Genomic DNA, 10,782 nt, shown 5'->3' with positions numbered 1-10,782 from the left:
ATGCAGCAGCCTCATTGCTTACACATTGCTGGCGTGGCCTGGGTGATGAAGTAAGCGCACTGAATCTTACCGGCGTTTTTAACCTGCACCATCACTGCTGGCTACGATCCTTGCCAGGTGAGGAAATCAAGCTGGTTTGTGTTTCGAGCAAAGAGTATAAATATCTATGGAGTGAGCATTCGGATGCGCAGAACGAGAATTCTGTCCGCAACACCTGCTGCAGCTTAAATTCACGTGATTTTGGGAGGGAGCGTTTTAGCCTGTATAGCTCTTAACGTATTTTGAGTGTTACTACTTCGCTGCTACAGATAAATCACCTTCAGAACTACCATGAAACTTCGTGCATCTTAACAATTTGGTACCAAGAACTGAAATTGGCTTAAAGATGTGAACAGCAGTCAATGGTGTTGTGGTTTTTCGCCACAGTATCATAGCTCAGATCCCACTTTATTTACGGGATAAGAAGTGACAGCCAACAATATTGTTTTAGGTTTTCTATTGCACTTATTCATACTGTCAAATCTTTGTTGTAATTAATTACATACTTACAGTAAATCCGGTAAACGATTTGTACCACCTGCTTGTTCATTATTATCTTCAACTTTTCTTTATTTACCCTTCTGCTTTTTATAGACAAGTAAAACATCTATATTTTTTCGCCATCACATCAGAAAAGTAAAACCACGCACTTCGAAAAAATAAATAAAAATTACGGATCACTGCTCGAATTTTGACGTAATAAAAGAAGTGACGTCCAACAATATTTTTTTATGTTTTCTGTTGCACTGATCCATATTGTCGAATGATTTTGTTTACAGTGACACCGAATAAGAAACTGTCGTGCAGGAATACTTAGATACACACAAGGATTTGAGAACCCGCATAAATTAATGAGACTGTTATGTAGAATTTTATTTGTATATAAACATGGCAGCAGTATGCATGCACTGACTGGTAGTTCACTCAAACACACCTGCAATTTATCTAGCACGTGTCTCGTCAACACGTGGCCAGAAAATCGCAGAAATTCTCTGCAATACATGTCTCGATATTTTTCAACTATAAAGTGTCTTATGTTAATGTGACGTCTAGAATTATACATTTGTTGTACATACCTATGAAAATAGTCTTCCTTTCACATGCTTCTCTTTACATCCGTAGCAATGACAGTATTCACCATAGCTGTTACTATAACTCAAATGTGCAGAAACATATATAAAAAGGGCGAATACGTGTAATATTCAAGTTTCGCTATTACCACAAATTGAAGACAAATAGTGTCATCCCACAATCACGTGACTAGCCCAGTTGGATTTTGAGAATGTGACAAGTAGACTATGCTTATTCCACAGATATACATACTGTGTGGTTTCGAGCCGCGATTATCACTGGCCGTCCTGAAAGTAGAGATATGATTGGATGCTTTACTCCAGCTGTGCCATTGTTTAGGCCGGTATTACACCATCAAATTTCTTTGTCAAAAATCTTTGTCAAAGATATTTGATGGTATCATAGGGAACTTTGTCAAATGTCGTCCAATATTTGATCAAATCTAGGGCCTCGCTGTAGATTTCATCAAAGAAGTCGCTTGTCTTCTTTTCACTGCAATGTGACATGTTACCACATGGAGCGCTAGCATCGCTGCAGCGTTCTGTCGTCTGTAGTGTTTTTTATAAACATTGCCGGTAAATACAATTGGTGTATGCCGACAACTACTAAATTAAGAGAGATGTATGAAGCTGATGAGGCGCTTTACAACGTGATGCACCCTGGATACAAAAATAGATTAAGAAGATTGGAGAGCTGACCTAACCTAACCTAACCTAATCTAATCCAACCCAACCCTCTCCTGTAGCAAGGAATCGGAGTGTTACAGTGAGCCTGTCTTCTGAAGATGTAGCAGTTCTTAAATGAGTACTGTGCTTTGTGATAAGAGGATACACTTCACTGAGCACATACTGAAATGTATGCTCATCCATTCTTAAGTAATTGATGTACCACTTGACGTCCTCCACTATAAGCTCACGTAACAAGTTTTGTTGAATACTTTTATCGTGTCGTCATAAATCCCACGGCTTCACCCAGGTATGTTTCCTTTTTTTCCTCCGCTTCTCTTCCGTATGTGCACACAGTGCAATTGTGGTACATGCAACTGCTGCAGTTAATAACGAGTTGTTGTTGTCAGCCATCTTGAACTTTGACGAAAAATGTGATGACAGTGTAATACCCCTTCTAGCGCTATGTCAAAGATCTTTGTCAAATATATTTGACGGAATATTTGATCACATCTTTGATCAAATCTTTGACAAAGAAATTTGATAGTGTAATACCGGCTTTAGAAGGCTGCTGCTCCTTGTCTACGCCGTTCTCCGGCCCCATATACACCCATACATTATAACCCAACATGACGTGCGTGGCAGAGGGTACTTACCATAGCATCACACACTAGAGTTTTTCCTGTTCCATTCACTATTGGAGAACGAGATAGTTAACGTCTATCTTCAAGCATTCACCAGTTGACGTTTTTATGCGTGTCTGTGACGCTCTCCCATGGATCAGACAAAACTGTGATAAATCGTGCTGCCCTTCTTCGTATACATTCAATATCCACTGGTAGACCTACCTGGAACATACCCACCATCTTAAACAATATTACATGATGGGTCACGCGAGTATTTCTGAATGATCTTCTTTGTAGCCTGATTTCATTTTCTCAGAATCCCATCAAAGAGACCACCGTATATAGACAGCAATGTATGTTATGAGCTATGGAAATAATTACAAAAATGACAACTAAGACTGACGATTTAAACAGGCACTTAGTTCATCCGTTATTTAACTCTTAACTGTAATTGTGAAAAGCAGTAACGCTTCTATTTTGAAATGATAACAAAAGTAAAGTATGTTTTACTTTTAAAATAATTTATTAAACTTTGAGCTTAAACATTAATGACATTAAAAATGTAGTATTTAGCAAAACCAATGATAGGAACTTTCAACTTCTGTTCTAATATTTACGTACATAAATCAGTGTAAACTAGGAATGTACTACCGAAAAAATTTAGAAAGTACTAAACAAGGATCAAAATTATATACTTTTTCATATATTTTAAAATGTACTTCACAAAAGCATTAAAATAAAAACTTACAATCCTCTCCCAAGAAAATTTTGACAGTGGTCAATGTGAGCCAGTTTACATATGCAAATTATACATTGTTTAGAACAGGCCATGCCAATAGGCAGCTTCCACGTAGCACACAAGCATACAGTCGTCTCTCTGTTAGTAGGCGGACAGACTGTGCAGCTCTTGCTCTTATTTCTCTCCAATTTAAGGTTGCTTTGATCGTTTTCTTGTGCCGATAGTTGAAGTTTTAGAGCTGTGGCGATTCTCGTCATGAGTTGAGTTGTGTGGGGAGTCTTTGGTTATAGCATCTATCTTTAATGTCTGGGTAACACAAAATCTTTCCAAGCCCTTTCTAAAACATTGTGCTTGTCATCTTCTCCAGCCTTTCATGAGTGCTGGATAATGTAAGTATTCAGTACACTGCTGTCTACTCTACTATGTGAAAATGGATGTTTGTGTGTGTCTGTATGTTCCACATCTCCAGCTAAACCATTTGTTCGATTTCAACCAAATTTGGTAGACATACTATTTACTGTTGAAAACCAAGTACTGTGGGATAAGTACCACCTAGCTCGCATAGAGGTGGGGTTGGGGGTGAAATAAGACTAGTAATGCCTAATTCATGGGCTGCCCTGCATGACTGGCATGTTATGCCAGTAGTATTGAAATACATTCTAGGGGGTATACATGTGGATGGGCACTGCTGAGCAGAAAGAGGGGGTGTGCGACAGTGGATAGTGAGAGGGGGAAAGATATAATGGACAGAGGAAGGGGCTGGAGGGGATGCTCAGAGAGGGGGTGGAGGAGATGGACAGAGAAAGGGGAGGAGGAGATAATCAGTGATGGAAAGAGGAGGACGTGGAAAGAGATAGGGGAAGGATGAGATGGACATGGACAGAGAGATGGGGGAAGAAGGAGATGGAAAAGGAGTGGGAGGTGGAAGTGATGGACGGAGGGAGCAGAAGGAGTTGTGTGCGATATATGTACCATACATGTTTGCAGGCGAAGTCGGGGATAAAAGTCTAGTAGCTCCTAGAACACAGGAATTGGGTTGTGACATGTTCTGTGGCTGCTTGAATATACTCAACACATTTGGTGGATAGAATCAACACTACCTTTCATGCTGTTATAATGAATAAACATTTCATGTTTGTTAGCTGACGCATTTACAGAGTTGTCATGCAGCAAAGAAGTCAAAAGAATTGCAGATTTGTTCCTCTTTGGTGCATAATTCACAATTGTCTATCTTTTATGAACCCTAACAGTGATGATCCAATTGCTCTATAGTTGTGGAGCAAGAGCTCCTTTGGAATTTCCTTTTTGTTTTCCTTCATGGTCTCGACAGCAATTACTGACAAGTTCCATTGATGTGTACCAGTTGTCTGTCTTGATGTTACGATTGGAGTTGAAAACCGGCTGACATTATCGCATACATGCTTGCACTGGTGTTAGATACTTTCTCTAGTCTTCTATCAAAGTGAGCGGTTTTTTTCCACTATCAAAGTACATAATGAAGCAACTAGCACGTTTTTGACTCTGCGAGACATGGCATTTTCAAATCATATTTGTTGGGTTTGCTCGAAATATCCATTTGAAAAGAGCACTGTGCCCTTAAAGCAAGCAACAGGTCATTGGTATTTACATTAGCACTGGCTGAGTAATTTACTTGTGAATTACTATTGAAGCTCTCTATATTTTCTGTCGTTATGCATCTTGTGTCACATTTTTCAATTACTTTTTATCTTCAGGATTAGCGAACTGAAGGTATAATAAAAGCATATAAAATCGCAATGAAAACATACATAGTCGGAAACTTTATCGTCCAGTTCCATCTGTCGCGAACAGCAATATTATGGCTTCATGGTTCGACTTTAATAATGCAGAGTAGAACGACAGGCCTATAAAGATGTCCAGTCCTGCTAAGTGCGTTCCTTCAGTCCTGTGCTGTCTTTAGCCTTGTACCGGATCTTAGCTCTGCTAGTTTTTTTTGTTTCTTCAAAATAGTATTTTATTCTTGATAATATTATATTATTTGAATGCTTTACTTGGATCAAATGGTTCAATGCGTCTTTAACATGAACTAGTACAAGGCAATCTGATAATATGATGATGGCTCTTGACAGAAGCGTTTCATGCAGGAGGTGTTTTAACCCATGAAACCTATTTTGCAGATAATATTGAGTTTGAGTCTTGATCACTCATTATCTTCAAGTCATCATCATTCTCTAAAAACTCATTTACTGTGTTTGTGTTCGGTAGGTATTATTTGCTGATATTGAATCTGCACCACTTTCGCCTTCATAGTTGCACAGCTCATCATTCAACAATTGCTCTAATATGTCGTGTCGATTTCCATAAACACCTTTTAAATTTGCCAATACAAATAGCTGAAATATAACAGTAAATCTGAAGAAATAAGAAAAGAAAATAACTCGAGAATAGTCGTGGACCCAGTGGGTCCACACTTACATGTATACTGACCTTAGGAGCAGCGAGCGAAACACTTCCATCACCCCGCGCAGTCTTTGGCTTACTGCCGGAAGCTACACTACTGGCCATTAAAATTGCTACACCACGAAGATGACGTGCTACAGACGCGAAATTTAACCGACATGAAGAACATGCTGTGATATATAAATGATTAGCTTTTCAGAGCATTCACACAAGGTTGGCGCCGCTGGCGACACCCACAACGTGCTGACATGAGAAAAAAACCAACCGATTTTTCATACACAAACAGCAGTTGACCTGCGTTGCCTGGTGAAACGTCGTTGTGATGGCTCGTGTAAGAAGGAGAAATGCATACCATCATGTTTCCGACTTTGATAAAGGTCGCATTGTAGCCTATCGCGATTGAGGTTTATCGTATCGCGACATTGCTGCTTGCGTTGGTCGGGATCCAATGACTGTTAGCAGAATATGGAATCGGTGGGTTCAGGAGGGTAATACGGAACACCGTGCTGGATCACAACGGCCTCGTATCACTAGTAGTCGAGATGACAGGCATCTTACCCGCATGGCTGTAACGAATCGTGCAGCGACGTCTCGATCCCTGAATCAACAGTTGGGGACGTTTGCAAGACAACAACTATCTTCACCAACAGTTCGACGACGTTTGCAGCAGCATGGACTATCAGCTCAGAGACCATGGTTGCGGTTACCCTTGACGCTGCATCACAGACAGGAGCGCCTGCGATGGTGTACTCAACTACGAACTTGGATGCACGAATGGCAAAACATCATGTTTTCGGATGAATCCAGGTTCTGTTTACAGCATCATGATGGTCGCATCCGTGTTTGGCGACATCGCGGTGAACGCACACTGGAAGCGTGTATTCGTCATCGCCATACTGGCGTATCACCTGGCGTGATGGTATGGGGTGCCACTGTTTACATGTCTCGGTCAACTCTTGTTCGCAATGACGACACTTTGAACAGTGGACGCTACATTTTAGATGTGTTACAACCCATGGCTCTACCCTTCATTCTATCCCTGCGAAACCCTACATTTCAGCTGGATAATGCACGCCCGCATGTTGCAGGTCCTGTTATGGCCTTTCTGGATACAGTAAATGTTCGACTGCTGCCCTGGCCAGCACATTCTCCAGATTTCTCACCAACTCTTGATGAACTGTTGTATCATGTTGAAACTGCATGGGCAGCTGTTCCTGTACACGCCATCCAAGCTCTGTTTGACTCAATGCCCAGGCGTATCAAGGCCGTTATTACAGTCAGAGGTGGTTGTTCTGGGTACTGATTTCTCAGGATCTATGCACCCAAATTGCGTGAAAATGTAATGACATGTCAGTTCTAGTATAATATATTTGTCCAGTGAATACCCGTTTATCATCTGCATTTCTTCTTGGTGTAGCAATTTTAATGGTCAGTAGTGTATACGAAAGCACTCTATAGGTTTGTTGCTTTCAACTAGCGAAACGAAAGCAGACTGCCAAAAGAACATCGCTACAAACTGTGGTAAGTCCGTTTACACGTCAAGAAAATGTTCTCCTACGTAGCTGTTTCACGCGCAAACAGTGAAACAAAGTTGTCTTCACTGGGGTTTGAACGCGAGGCCTTTGACATCACGACGTTACGCTCTACCAACTTCTTTCTTTTTTATACAGTAAAATGTAATAACATAAATAAAAGCAAAATCGGGTTTCCAACAAATGACAAAATTAATAACCCGTTCCCATCCTCCACGAAGCAAAGGAAGAGTAGCGAACGTGGAGTAGAGGTACAATGAGAATTGTTTATTTATTTATTTAATTTTTTCTTTCTTCATGTAAGATTAATATCCCCGAGAATAGCAGGAAACCGGAATAGCAGGAAACCGGCTCCGCGAGGTGGAGGGCGCAGCAAGATGTCAGACTCATTGGGACTATCGACGTATAGTTTTTCCGAGAAGGGCATTCCGATGACCAGATAATGTATCGGTTCAACGTGTGGAGAGACGGGGATCAACTCTTCATGACAGGAACACCCCAGCTCGGGGGTGGGTTAAGGAAGACACTGCAAAGGAAACTGGAGAAAAATTGCCTGTATTTTGAATTGCGGCAACTGCATAATGGTGTCAATTAAGGAACTGCCAAAACTCAAGGATACTTTTCTCGCCATCAGCAAAGAAGAAGAGAGCTGCATGTCCACAAATCCAATTCACAGAGTTCGTCTTCGCTTGCGGGAAGTACCTCGCGTCCGGAAAGAGGAACATTTGAGTAGGTATCTTACGAGGAGTCGTACGGGCAATTAGAAACAACATCTGTCCCACCAAGAACCAGACATCTCTGCTGATCTGCACTCCAGGCGGTGCTCGTCTGTGTCCAAAATATCACAGACGACACGCAACAGTGTGACTGCGAGGTGAATCCTGTGAAGGCGTGACTGGCATACTTCCCATTGACAGTAGGCTACCATGCAGACTGGACATCAGTGTCAAGATAAGTTGCGCACACCCATCGTCAAACGGCACGCCAGTCGACGTGGGGATGCTTCCCCTCAACCACATTCGGTGACCTGTGCTGCTGAAGAAACCATAGATCGCCTTCGTGGATGTGAAATGCACTGGCAGTGTCACAGTACGGACGTAGCTCAGTTCAAGGAAAAAGTGGCGGAAGTAATAGAAAAGCGGTGGGACTTCCAAAAGCTGGATAGGTCAACATCACCTAACCGAGATCGTAGGAACAAATGAAATGATAATTAAATGGACACCCTAGCTGCAAATGGGCGTTGGTGTACTTCATTGGGGACATGTTGAAAATGTGTGTCCCGACCGGGACTCGAAACCGGGATCTCCTGCTTACATGGCAGACGCTCTGTCCATCTGAGCCACCGAGGGCACAGAGGATAGTGCGCCTGCAGGGACTTATCTGTTGCACGCTCCCCATGAGACGCACGTTCCCAACATGTCCACACCACTACATTCGTAGTGCGCCTAATAGATGTTTTCCCATGTGCCCATGTGGACAGAGCGTCTGCCATGTAAGCAGGAGATCCCGGTTTCGAGTCCCGGTCGGGACACACATTTTCGACATGTCCCCAATGAAGTATATCAACGCCTGTTTGCAGATAGGGTGTCCATTTAATTATCATTTCATTCTAACGAAAGTTGCATGGTCATCAACGGTAATTGTTCCTTCGGGAATAGATACTCTCTTCGTATATCGCAGAAACAATTGCTTTTCCTGTGCTTCGTAGTTCTGGTATTACTTGTAATTCCCGTTTACGCACGTTCCACTGGACGTCAGCACACAGCACGAACTAAATCGGTGTTTCGGCTGATACTCTACCGACGTCCAACGTTTGCTACCGATCTGAGTGTCTGACGTGTGGAAGTTTCGGTGTCAGTGTCATACCTCATGTACAGGGCTATTACAAATGATTGAAGCGATTTCATAAATTCACTGTAGCTCCATTCATTGACATATGATCATGACACACTACAGATACGTAGAAAAACTCATTAAGTTTTGTTCGGCTGAAGCCGCACTTCACGTTTCTGCCGCCAGAGCGCTCGAGAGCGCAGTGAGACAAAATGGCGACAGGAGCCGAGAAAGCGTATGTCGTGCTTGAAATGCACTCACATCAGTCAGTCATAACAGTGCAACGACACTTCAGGACGAAGTTCAACAAAGATCCACCAACTGCTAACTCCATTCGGCGATGGTGTGCATAGTTTAAAGCTTCTGGATGCCTCTGTAAGGGGAAATCAACGGGTCGGCCTGCAGTGAGCGAAGAAACGGTTGAACGCGTGCGGGCAAGTTTCACGCGTAGCCCGCGGAAGTCGACGAATAAAGCAAGCAGGGAGCTAAACGTACCACAGCCGACGGTTTGGAAAATCTTACGGAAAAGGCTAAAGCAGAAGCCTTACCGTTTACAATTGCTACAAGCCCTGACACCCGATGACAAAGTCAAACGCTTTGAATTTTCGGCGCGGTTGCAACAGCTCATGGAAGAGGATGCGTTCAGTGCGAAACTTGTTTTCAGTGATGAAGCAACATTTTTTCTTAATGGTGAAGTGAACAGACACAATGTGCGAATCTGGGCGGTAGAGAATCCTCACGCATTCGTGCAGCAAATTCGCAATTCACCAAAAGTTAACGTTTTTTGTGCAATCTCACGGTTTAAAGTTTACGGCCCCTTTTTCTTCTGCGAAAAAAACGTTACAGGACACGTGTATCTGGACATACTGGAAAATTGGCTCATGCCACAACTGGAGACCGACAGCGTCGACTTCATCTTTCAATAGGATGGTGCTCCACCGCACTTCCATCATGATGTTCGGCATTTCTTAAACAAGAGATTGGAAAACCGATGGTTCGGTCGTGGTGGAGATCATGATCAGCAATTCATGTATGGCCTCCACGCTCTCCCGACTTAACCCCATGCGATTTCTTTCTGCGGGGTTATGTGAAAGATTCAGTGTTTAAACCTCCTCTACCAAGAAACGTGCCAGAACTGTGAGCTCGCATCAATGATGCTTTCGAACTCATTGATGGGGACATGCTGCGCCGAGTGTGGGAGGAACTTGATTATCGGCTTGATGTCTGCCGAATCACTAAAGGGGCACATATCGAACATTTGTGAATGCATAAAACAACTTTTTGAGTTTTTGTATGTGTGTGCAAAGAATTGTGATAAAATCTCAAATAATAAAGTTATTGTAGAGCTGTGAAATCGCTTCAATCATTTGTAATAACCCTGTACTATTCGTCGCTCAATGATATAATTTTACAAGTCCGTTCAGCGATGCGAAGGGTGATCGTAATTAAAGTTCCAGTTTCAACGCGCTGCTGAGAATGGCATAAAATTTGAACGTAATAGTATCGGAGAGGGGGGAAACTTTATAGAAACAAAAAATTTAACGAAAGTTTTACCAGTATATGGCGCTGTAAGCGAAAGAATGTGCAAAATAAAGGACGCGTGGTACACGGCTGTCCCTCAGTTGGTGGCATTTCAGGTGTTCGTCATGATTCCGTTAATGCTGGACCGCACACTGCTGGTAATGGTCTTTTACGGGAACGGTAACTGTGGGCCAGTAGCTCTACAGAAATTTCGAACACGCAAGAGTATTAAAAAAGGCCTGCTAAGAGTCTGGAGAAAATGATAACAAAATTCTTTTGAAGTGCGATGTGGCACAGAAAGGAAAGCAATTGAACAA

This window comes from Schistocerca cancellata, chromosome 5 (genome assembly GCF_023864275.1).
Source record: "Schistocerca cancellata isolate TAMUIC-IGC-003103 chromosome 5, iqSchCanc2.1, whole genome shotgun sequence".
Taxonomy (NCBI): Eukaryota; Metazoa; Arthropoda; class Insecta; order Orthoptera; family Acrididae; genus Schistocerca; species Schistocerca cancellata.
This window is presented reverse-complemented; position numbering follows the sequence as displayed.